At 39.0% G+C, this 9,634-nt stretch overlaps 1 pseudogene; it reads right to left on the reverse strand.

Moving 5' to 3' along the window:
• Positions 1 to 5,064: 5,064 nt before the first annotated feature.
• On the reverse strand, positions 5,065 to 5,882 carry LOC133756695 (Krueppel-like factor 5; annotated as a pseudogene).
• Positions 5,883 to 9,634: the final 3,752 nt, after the last annotated feature.

Raw genomic sequence — 9,634 nt, forward strand, 5'->3', positions numbered from 1 at the left:
AGGCCCAAAAGTAATTCTATCTTCCTACATGTCAATCAAAACATCTTTTTCCCAGATGCACCTGTTTCACATGGGACCTAAGCAGGGACACTATGAAAATATGGAAATTAAACTCCACATGGACCTTGTGGAAGCATCACAGAATTCCCAAATGGCTTCACACATTCATGAGCCACCCCCAAGCCTCTACCTCATAACAGAGGCCAACATCAGAGAGAGGCTCCATTTTGGCACAGAACACAGCTGGATGTCTTGCACAGGTGTCCTCTCCATCTGTTCTGATCATTGGAATCTAAATGCTTCAGAAATGACAATGTGAACGTTAGTTTGTGTTCACACCAATGTATTTTCTCCAGTTATATATTCAAAGAAAATGGTAGCTCCAGTTGTGTAAATACAAACTTTGATGAATTGAGCAGGGAAGGTAATTTAGGGAACACATCCCTTCAGGTTTTTTTGTGATCAACCAACACACATTGTTTTCATTCATTTGCAAGGCTGATCTGCTGATCTGCTGTCTCTATTCAGGATTTTTTGGGAAATTTGACATACTGACCAGACCCTCATAGATTTTTTTTCCCTTGGATCTTAGTTCATGTCATCTCTTTCCATACAGAATGTTCAATCTTTTTTTTCCAATTTACTATATGAAAAACAGTGTTGAATATCCTCTCCTAGTATCCAGTACCAAGTCCACAAAGAGGAGACGTTTGTACCCTTTTTGAATCCAATTAAAATTAAGTGGTTTTTGATAGTGTGTTGGATTACTGACTTTTAGCGGGTGATAACTGTGATAAAAAATACCTATTTTTGCTTTCTAAGTAAATGAGATAGATGCTGACAGAAGTCATTATATTACATTAGAGAAAATGCAGATTTGTATAGTAAATGTCTAATATCCAGCAGAAACCACTGGTTCAGGGACTGGCATTGTGACATAGCAAGTAAAGCTGCCATATGTGACTCTGGTATCCCATTTGGGCACAGGTTCTAGTCCCAGCTGCTCCACTTCCATCCACCTCCCTGTTAATGTGCTATGTAATGTAATGTAATGTAATGTAATGTAATGAAATGTAATGTAATGTAATGAAATGTGCCTGGGAAAGCAGTAGAGGACAGCTCAAGTACTCTGCTCCCATGTTGGGAATCCAGATAAAACTCCTGGCTCTTGGCCTTGGACTGGCTTAGTTCCAGCTATTGTGGTCATCTGGGTAATGAACCAGAAGATGAAAGTGTCTCTCTCTCTCCCTCTCTCTCTCTCTTCCTCTCAAAATAACAAAAAACTTAAAGCAAATTTCAAAGCCTGCTACATAACTCTGTTTCTTTGCTCTTTTCTCTAAGACCATAGTTCCACTGCTTGCTCCTGAGCTGCTGAACCAGTTTATTCCCCATCTGGCTCTTGCCAGTCAGCAGCATTAATATATCCCGGGAGGTTTGCTTCCTAATGGTCACAGACTGAGATGACCAAATATGCCTTCCAGTATTTATCAGTCTCCTTGTAGGTAGGAAGAAAATGGACTCTTGAGATTGATGTCTGGAATTAATTGGAAGTAGAAGGCATTTCTGCAAGGCAGATGATAGAAACACATCAAAAATAAAAGAGGATGAAGAACAAAAAGCGTCATAAAGCACTGGTGGAGTCCTTACTGTGCCAGTCTTTCAACTCTCAGGTGTTTACATCCAGCCTGGCAACTTTGACCCTCCTCTAACAAATATTTGGATGGTGGTAATTCTGAACACCCACTCAGATTTTCAAACATTATTCTTCTGTTCGAGAATCATCTCTTTTATGTTCAGGTAATTTCTTCAGCAAGCCTTCCTGAAGGAAATCCTTCCTTTGTTTTTCATCGTAAATGCTGAAAAGTTACTGCCCATTCTTTCTTTCATTCTTACAGAAGTATTGGCTAAGGGTCAATAAGTTTTCTTGAGGAAAAGAGGGAACAATGAAATCAAATTTCAAAATATTTCATTGAAAATGCAATACCAATTATTAGTATCTTAGTGATGTTATAATTATCTTGCAAGAATTTCTTATAGGCCGGCGCCACAGCTCAATAGGCTAATCCTCCGCCTTGCGGCGCCAGCACACCGGGTGCTAGTCCCGGTCACAGCGCCGGATTCTGTCCCGGTTGCTCCTCTTCCAGTCCAGCTCTCTGCTGTGGCCCGGGAGTGCAGTGGAGGATGGCCAAAGTGCTTGGGCCCTGCACCCATATGGGAGACCAGAAGAAGCACCTGGCTCCTGGCTTCGGATCAGTGCAGTGCACCGGCCGCAGCAGCCATTGGGGGATGAACCAATAGAAGGAAGACCTTTCTCTCTGTCTCTCTCTCTCACTGTCCACTCTACCTGTCCAAAAAAAATGAAATTAAATTAAATTAATTTAAATTAAATTAAAAGAAGAAAGATACAGTCTTTATTTCCACAGTGTTTTCACAAATCAGTATTATAGCACATAAAATGTGCGAACATACTAATTTAGTAGTAAGGCTTTTGTAAGAACTCATTCTTGCAAGTTCTTTGCAGAATTCGGCAACAGAAAACACTATATGTCTTCTTATCCTATGGGGGAGTTGTCTGAATGTGAAAAGAAGAGAGAACAAGCAGAAATCATTAGAAATGTAGAACACTTCGACAGGAAAGTGACTCATCCAACCTCTTCACTTTGCTGTTGAAGAAACAAGTACAGAATAAGTAAGTGCAAATAATAATCCTCCCAATGGAACCTCCAGCTATATAATGAGTAGTTCTTTAGCTATTGTGATTCACCTATTCCCCCCAGATATTAAGTACTTACATGATGAGTGCAATAACTAGGTATTATTAGATAGTGAATAAGGGCAAACCTGAACTTCTCATCTAGAGATTCACAGTCTGAGGGCTGGTGTGTGTTAGATGACACAGCACCCAGAAACTTAGCACAGCAGACATCTGAAAACTGAAGAAGGCTATTATCTAGCAGTCATGATACTGGTATAACAGGTGTCTACAGTTATTGAGAATATCAAGCCTGAGATACAGGAGTGTAGGATAAGTATGTGTTGGTTTCCCTGGGTTACCTTAAAAAAGACATTGCAAAAATAACAATACTCACATGCTTAAAAAATAAGTACCAATCTTTTATTTTTTAGGCACTTTTTATTTTCCAAAAAAAATTGTTGTTAATATATAAACATCTCATTCTCTCAAAAAATTCTACAACTATACAGCTGTTTGCTCCATTATTTGCAAAGGAAATGACCACAATACAAAAATAAGAGGGAAAAAGAAGCAAAACAGCAACCAATTTATGCTTTTATGTAGGTAATGTTTCCACGTATAAACATTTTGAAGCCTCTTACAAAATTATTTACACCGTTTGTCATCTATTTACATTTTAAGAGCAACTCTTCTAACAAACAAAATTATAATTTATCAAGTTATGAAAATTGTTTTCTAAAAAAACGTACTATATTACCACAAAATAAATAAACAATATTTTTAAAACAAAATTAAATTTTCATTTCAATTAAGACCCCTTTTGGCATTTTGCTTATGGGTTCTGCCCTTTGGTTAACAGCATCAGCATCACATTACTGTTTTATATTGCATGTATGTAGCACTCGCTGCCTCACGTTTTCAACATAGCATTTCTTTTTAAAGACAGACACTGAGTCAGTATTAACAGATTAACTAAACTGCACTGTAATTTAGATTAAATTACTGTGTCTCACTGTATATCACATGCAAAACCCACATAAATTGTCATTTATCCTACAGTACTGAACGAGCAAACATCTCAGTATAAGAAAACGTCATCGAATTGGAAATGAAAAAAAAAAAAAAACAACCTGGTGTTAAAATGGAAATGGCATAGAAAATTAATTAATTTGAAAAAAAAATTATGTAGGATCTCTGTCTTTAATGTGCTGTACATTGCTATTTAATGCTATAATTAGTAATCCAATGGTAGTTTTTTTCACTTGATGTTGCTATATGGGCAAAATGTTGAAATCTTTACCTAGTATATACTAAACTGATCTTCTGTATACAAAGAGAATTGAAAATGAATCTTTACATGAATGGAAGGGGAGAGGGAGCGGGAGGGGGGAGGGTTGCGGGCGGGAGGGAAGCTATGGGAGGGGGAAGCCATTGTAACCCATGAGCTATACTTTGGAAATTTATATTCATTAAATAAAAGTTTAATAAAAAAAAAAGAAAACGTCATCAATTCAACATTGCCATATGTGAAAACTACAGTCATTCTTAAAAACGATATTGTGTTCAGCTTATTGTAAGAGGTTTAACTTTCATATATTGTAACTATCTTTAAGCTGTTCGGTTTACAATTCATATAAAATATCTTTTTTATTTAAAATAAACACTCCTATTTTAATCAGTGCATGAAATTGGCTTTTAAAGTTCATTTGAATGATTATTATTCCTTCCCCTTAAAGAAATGAATTTGGTGATGTTGAAAGGTATCTTACCACAAATTCTGTGAATGTACTCATGGTTATTTTCAAAAAGAAATATGATTTTTCCCCCAAAAGAATCCTAAAAAAATTGTAATAAACCTATAAAGCTGATTTGCATATTTACAAAATCTTGAATAGCAAATATAGGCAACTCATATATAAAAAAAAACCCAGAACACATTTGTTCAACGGCTATTATTTGTGAATTGCCAGGTACTGCTGCGCACCTATCGGGAATCATCTATCCTCAAAAAACCTACTCGACGTCCAGTAAAATCTTGACACACGCAGTCTATCCATCCTTCTTCCGGCGCCTGCCAGCTGACTTGTTCCCCAAACAGCGCCGGCGCCCCCGCCCCGCCCGCATGTGGCTGCCTGGCAGGAGATGAAGCCGGCCCGGGGAAAGCCATGGACGGGACAGCGAGCATTCCGGATTCCGACAACGACCGAACTCTTTGGTATTCATACAATGTATTCCCTGTTTTCTCAAATATACAAAATACACATTTCCAGTTTTTTGTTTTGTCTTCTTATTGTATAGGAACAGGTTAAGTTTGTAGCGGATACGGTGGCCAGAAGGGCCGCGGAGCGTGGGGCGGCTGGCGGCGGCGCTCAGTTCTGTTGCTGCTTCTTGCGCAGGGCCAGGTGGTCCGAGCGTGAGAAGCTGCGGTCGCACACGCCGCACTGGAATTGGCGCCTGTGTGCTTCCGGTAGTGGCGAGTCAGCTCGTCGGAGCGCGCCAACCTCCAGTCGCAGCCTTCCCAGGTGCACCTGTACGGCTTCTCACCAGTATGAGTCCTCAGGTGAGCTTTTAAATGAGAAGACTTTGTATACACTTTTGTGCAGCCAGGATAATCGCAGTAGTGGATGCGGCGTTTCTCCAGGTCGGGGTTACTCCTTCTATTGTATCTGACAGGTTGGATGTTTTGCGAATTGACTGGCAGGGTGGCAGGTAAATTTGGATTGTCAATTGCCCCTTGGAAGCAATGGTAGCAGCCTAGGATGGCGGTGGGGTTAAATTCTGGAGCATCTCTGCTTGTCTATCGGGACCTCCAGGCTCTGAGCTCGGTGGTGATGGGGGAAAGTAAGTGGCCTGTTGTGGCAGAAACTGACTTGGCATGGTGTATGTGCAAGGGGGCATGCCCTGGATGTTTCATTGCAGTCTGTGGAACGGCAGAGGCGTGAGTGTTCAGGCCTGCCATGGCGGCTGACATAGACACATTGAGAGTGTCCATCACTGCGGTCTGGTTTGTAGAACTGGGCATATCTAGGTCCGGAGTGTGCAGCAGCTGGTCTAGGTGGCCCTGCTGGGGAGGGACAGAAAGATGGAGATCTGGTGTAGGAAGTTCTTGTTTGATGAAGATATTGTTCACCTCTGGAGCTGCGGCCTGGTGGGGGCTGAAAATACTGGTGAACTCGGGGAGGGCCATTTCCATTTCACTTCTACAGATTTCCTTTTAGATGCTCAGTTAGTTGTCACAGATCAGGGAGAACATATAATATTTGTCCCTTTGGGACTGGCTTATTTCACTCAACATGATGTTTTCCAGATTCCTCTGTTTTGTTGTAAATGACCGGGTTTCATTTTTTTTTTTTTTACCACGTGTAGTATTCCATAGAGCATATATCCCATAATTTCTTTATCCAATCTTTTGTTCATCGGCATTTAGGTTCTCAGATCTGAAAAAAAAAATGATGCTGAAATTGACATGGAGGCACAGGAGACCTCGAATAGCTAAAGCAATCTTATACAACAAAAATAGAGCCGGATACATAACAATACTAGGTTTCAAGACATACTACGGGGCAGTTATAAACAACACAAGATGGTACTGGTACAAAAACAGTTGGATAGATCAATGGAACAAAATAGAAACACCAGAAATCAATCCAAATCCTTGATCATTCAGCATAATGTTTTCCAGATTATGCTGAGTGAATTAAGCCAGTCCCAAAGGGACAAATATCATATGTTCTCCCTGATCGGCGATAACTAACTGAGCACCAAAGGGGAAACCTGTTGAAGTGAATTGGACACTATGAGAAACAGTGACTTGATCGGCTCTTGTCCTGACTGTTGATGTACAATTTAATACTTTATCCATTATAGTATTTTTTTTTGTTCTAGTACTATTGGTTGAACTCTGTAATTAACACACAATTATTCTTAAGTGTTTAAATTTAACTGAAAAGTGATCTCTGTGAAATATAAGAGTGGTAATAAGAGAGGGAAGAGATGTACAATTTGGGACATGCTCAATCGGACTTGCCCCAAATGGTGGAGTTAGAAATGTGCCAGGGGATTCCAATACAATCCCATCAAGGTTGCATGTACCAATGCCATCTCACTAGTCCAAGTGATCAATTTCAGCTCACAATTGATCACACTGATAGGTCTAAGAGTCAAAGGGATCACATAAACAAGACAAGTGTCTGCTAATACTAACTGATAGAATAAAAAAGGGAGAGAATGATCCAACATGGGAAGTGGGATACACAGCAGACTCATAGAATGGCAGATGTCCTAAACAACACTTTGGCCTCAGAATCAGCCCTTAAGGCATTTGGATCTGGCTGAAGAGCCCATGAGAGTATTTTAGGCACGGAAAGCCAAGACACTCTGGAAAAAAAAACAAACAAACCCTAAATGAAAAATCTCTGCAAGTGAGATCCCAATGGAAAGAACGGGGCCATCAAAGAAGGAAGTACCTTTCTCTGAAGGGAGGAGAGAACTTCCACTTTGACTATGACCCTGTCTGAATAAGTTTGGAGTCGGCGAACTCAAAAGGCTTCCATAGCCTTGGCAACTCATGATTAGAGCCTAGGGAGATTACTGACGCCATAAACAAGAGTGTCAAATTGTTAAGTCAACAACAGGAGTCACTGTGTACTTACTCCTCATGTGGGATCTGTCCTCAAATCCCAATGTCCAATATGAAGTAATGCTATAACTAGAACTGAAACAGTATTTTACACTTTGTGTTTCTGTGTGGGTGCAAACTGATGAGGTCTTTACTAATTATATACTGAATTGATCTTCTGTATATAAAGATAATTGAAAATGAATCTTAATGTGAATGGAATGGGAAGGAAGTGGGAGATGGGAGGGGTGCGAGTGGGAAGGAAGTTATGTGGGGGAAAGCCATTGTAATCCATAAACTGCACTTTGGAAATTTATATTTACTAAATAAAAGTTAAAAAAAAAAAACCAAATCCTTGATCAAATACAAGTTGGAGCTAAAACCAATTCCTGTAGTAAGGACGATCTATTCAACAAATGGTGCTGGGAAAACTGGATTTCCACATGCAGAAGTATAAAGGAAGACGCCTACTTTACACCTTACACAAAAATCCACTCAACATGATTAAAGATCTAAATTTGCGACCTGACACCATCAAATTATTAGAGAACATCAAAGAAATCCTGAAAGATATAGGCACAGGCAAAGACTTCTTGGAAAAGACCCAGAGGCACAGGCAGTCAAAGCCGAAATTAACACCTGGAATTACATCAAACTGAGAAGTTTCTGTACTGTAAAATAAACAGTCAGGAAAGTGAAAAGGCAACCAACAGAATGGGAAAAAATATTTGCAAACTATGCATCAGAAAAGGATTAATAACCAGAATATACAAAGAGATCAAGAAACTCCACCACGACATAAAGGACCCACTTAAGAGGTGGGCCAAGGACCTAAACAGACATTTTTCAAAAGAGGAAATCCAAACTGCCAACAGACACATGAAAAAATGTTCAGGATCACTAGCCATCAGGGAAATGCAAATCAAAACCACAATGAGGTTTCTTCTCACCCTGGTTAGAATGGCTCACATACAGAAATCTTCCCACAACAGATGCTGGGGAAGATGTGGGAGAAAAGGCACATTAACCCACTGTTGGTGGGAATGCAAACTGGTAAAGCCACTATAGAAGTCAGTTTGGAGGTTCCTTATAAACCTGAACATAGCCCTACCATACAACCCAGCCATCCCACTCTTTGGAATTTACCGAAGGGAAATTAAATTGACAAGTAAAAGGGCTACTGAACCTCAATGTTTATTGCAGCTCAATTCACAATAGATAAGATGTGGAATCAACCTAAATGCCCATCAACAGAAGACTGGATAAAGAAATTATGGGGTATATCATTTGTTATATAGATTGTTGTTCAAAATGCCTGTCACCAGGCACTCATTTATTTGCTCATTCATTTGTTCAATTCATATTTTTCAGCTGCTGACTGTGTGTCTGGAATTGTGGCAGACACTGTGGAGGCTGGAAAATGAACTTGTAGTGTTTTTTTCCAGAGGAATTAAAAATAAATTAGATATGAGATGTTTAGTTTATACAAAATATATAAACAACTCCAAGATGAAAAGCAAATACTTTAACATACAAATAAGATTTCAAAAAAATAAATTTATATTAGAGGATCTGGATCTGTACATATAATAAAGGCAGAAGAGACCTTGGCAATTATTAAGAAAGAGCTCAAATTTGAGATGATTTATTGAGGCAAGGGTAGAAATTTGTACTGCGATTATGAAATATGGGGTTTTATCTTGTACAGCTATATTCAGTGGAACATGCTAGTTACTAAAACTTTTATTTATTAAGATTTTTCAGGTTTTTTATCTTGTATTTCATTGTCTATAATTCAAGAATAATAAAAATTCTGAGCAGAGATTTCCTATAAAGTACGAAAAAATAAAGAATATGAGATTCAATTTTAGAGATCATATACACATCTGAGATATGACAAAGGAGTTTATCCATGTATCTCACAGCGGTATATCTCTGATCTTTTATTCAGGTAATGTAACTGAAAGCAAGTGGAAATACTGTATCATTTTTGTAGAAACACATCTACTGTTGGTAAAAACAATATTCATGTACAAGCTTTCACAGATAATTGTGGACACTTTGGAGGGATTTGTTGTCTGTTTTTCACATGGAGAAAACCATCACCCATACTGAAATTGAGTCCATATCTGTGTATTGGTGGGTGGCCTCAAGGAGATGGTTGTCCAATCATGTGCCATGTGTTTAAACTGTTGTACAGACTGGCTCTGTCCTCTTTATTTGAAGACCCTTGAAGAACTAGCCCAAGGATATGGCAAATTGGATCCCTATCCATAAGACACTCTCTCCATTATGACATTTGAGAGAAGAAATCACTTTCT

This window comes from Lepus europaeus, chromosome 3, assembly GCF_033115175.1.
Source record: "Lepus europaeus isolate LE1 chromosome 3, mLepTim1.pri, whole genome shotgun sequence".
NCBI classification, from domain to species: domain Eukaryota; kingdom Metazoa; phylum Chordata; class Mammalia; order Lagomorpha; family Leporidae; genus Lepus; species Lepus europaeus.